The sequence below is a fragment of the Rhinopithecus bieti genome, unplaced genomic scaffold, assembly GCF_001698545.2.
Source record: "Rhinopithecus bieti isolate Rb0 unplaced genomic scaffold, ASM169854v2 scaffold_15185, whole genome shotgun sequence".
Lineage (NCBI taxonomy): Eukaryota > Metazoa > Chordata > Mammalia > Primates > Cercopithecidae > Rhinopithecus > Rhinopithecus bieti.
This window is the reverse complement of record NW_016808100.1, coordinates 275,947-278,399: the sequence shown is the minus strand read 5'-3', so window position 1 is coordinate 278,399 and position 2,453 is coordinate 275,947. Positions and strand designations below refer to the sequence as shown.

Sequence of the window (2,453 nt, the reverse complement as noted above, 5' to 3'; positions counted from 1 at the left end):
AAAAAAAAAAAAAAATTAAAACAGAATATTCCAATGCTCGAAGAAAAACTGTTGCTAAGACTCACTGATAGATGGTCAGTGAGTCTCCACGTCGGCACTTGTATAACAGGTAATTTTGGCAATGCTTGACTCTCCTTAAACATTGACTTTAGAACCAGCACCTCTGGAAGCTGCCACGTTACTGGAGACTCCTTATAAACTGTTCCCCTGGAGAATTGTAGGCAGAGGGACTAGAAGTCTAAACCTTGCTTAGCCACTGTGCCCCTTCCTCTCCTTGCCTTGCTATATATAAAATAGAACAGAAAGACACCAGGGAATAATCCAAGAATTCCAAAAAGGAAGTTGTCTGTCCTTACAGGAAAAGTGACCCTTGCAGAAGTCACGCAACAGAGCTCATCTAGCTACAGCAGTGAGGTAGAGGAGGGAACCTGGAGAGACACTATAAAATGTAGGGGTGTGGGAAGTGGGTCCTGAAATAGGCTGCTGTCCCCCAAGTGATCACTTACAGGTCATCAGATCTCAGGCAAGAGACTTGATCCACCCTGATCTTCCATCTCTGTAAAATGGGGATAATCAGAATACCAACCTCGCAGGAGAATGGAGAGGACGAAATAAGATGATACCCCAAAGCACTTAGCTCCAGGGAAATATGCAATCGATGTGAGCTCATGTTACTGGGATAATTCAAGCTCCCCTTCTCCCACCAGGTTCCTGGCTGGCTGCTGAGGTTTCGCTCTGCCTGGAAAGACAGAAGAGCTGAGTTTTGAGCAGTGAGACCAAATTTCCCACTGAGATTTAGCCCACCCCTCCCCACCCACAGGAATGCCCAGCTAGAGCCACAGATGCCTCAGCAACACTGCTTTCCTTTCCCACTACAGTGCAGGGATGGTATCCCTAAATGTGGAACTGTTTGGAGGTGACACCCAAGGGGCTCAGCTTCTGTGCCAGCTCATCTCCCTCTCACCCTCCCGTTCCCCATCATCACCTCAAAAGAGAAAGGCTAGGAGATCTCTGCAGAAGGAGCAGACACTAACCCCAGTAAAATCGGTATCTTGGGCAACTGCAAAAATGTGACTCCTCTCCTCCATTTTTCCCTAATAAAAACATGATGATGATGATGATGATGATGATGATGATGATGATGATGATATGTAAAACAGGACAATGAGTGTGAAACATTTGAAGTTTTCTTTGTTTTGTTTTATTTTATTATTTATTTATTTTTTAAGACAGAGTCTCACTCTGTCGCCCAGGCTGGAGTGGAGCAATCTCGGCTCACTGCAAGCTCTGCTTCCCGGATTCACGCCATTCTCCTGCCTCAGCCTCCCGAGTAGCTGGACTACAGGCACCTGCCACCACACCCGGCTAATTTTTTGTATTTTTAGTAGAGACGGGGTTTCATCGTGTTAGCCATGATGGTCTCCATCTCCTGACCTTGTGATCTGCCCACCTCGGCCTCTCAAAGTGCCGGGATTACAGGCATGAGCCACTGCGCCTGGCCATTTTATTTTATTTTTTAAGACAGGTTCTCACTGTGTCATTCAGGCTGGAGTACAATGGTAACATCTTGACTCACTGCAGCCTCAAACTCCTGGGCTCAAGGGATCCTCCTGCCTCAGCCTCCTGTGTAGCTAGGACAACAAGTATGCATCATTATGCCCGGTTAATTGTTATATTTTTCTGGTCAAGCATGGGAGCTCACACCTGTAATCCTAGCACTTTGGGAAGCAGATCACTTGAGGCCAGGAGTTGAAGACCAGCCTGGCCAACATGGTGAAACCCCGTCTCTACAAAAAATACAAAAATTAGCTGGGCATGTGGATGCACACTTGTAATCCCAGCTACTCGAAAGGCTGAGATATGAGATGTGCTTGACCCCAGGAGGCAGAGCTTGCAGTGAGCAGAGATTGTGCCACTGCACTCCATCCTGGGTGACAGAATGAGACTCTGTCTCAAAAACAAAAAAAGATATTTTTCTGTAGAGATGGGTTCTCACTATGTTGCCCAGACTGGTCTCAAACTCCTGGTCTCACATGATCCTCCCTTCTTGGGAGTTTTCTCTAAGTACTAGGAAAATGGTTTTTCCACTAGACCCGGGATAGCACATGTGGAACACCTGCCCCAGCTCCCCTATCCTGAACCTGCTACAGACATTGCCAATTGATTAGGATTCTTTCTCTCATTTGGCACAGATGCAGCTTCAAAAGGCTCAACAGCAAGAGTTAAAATCTATTGGGCTTCTCTGTTCTGGTCCACAGAACTTCCCTGCAAGCACCTGGGCATGATACACACACACACACACCCCTGCACACACACTTGAGGATGTGCCCAACGTGAGCAGGAAAGGATACCCTTCACTGAGCCCAAGTGGTACCTGGCATGGTGCTAGGTAATCCCACCTACTGGCTCCCCTTTCATCCTCCCAGGCCACCTCAGAAGGAGCCCTTAAAATC

General features: G+C 47.2%; 1 protein-coding gene across 1 annotated transcript in view; it reads right to left on the bottom strand.

The window, feature by feature from the left end:
* ZNF423 (zinc finger protein 423) overlaps positions 1-636 on the bottom strand; it is a 313,807-nt gene extending 313,171 nt beyond the window's left edge. The window contains 1 exon segment of the mRNA XM_017885564.1: positions 587-636. The gene's annotated coding sequence lies outside the window, so the exon portion shown is untranslated.
* Positions 637-2,453: the final 1,817 nt, after the last annotated feature.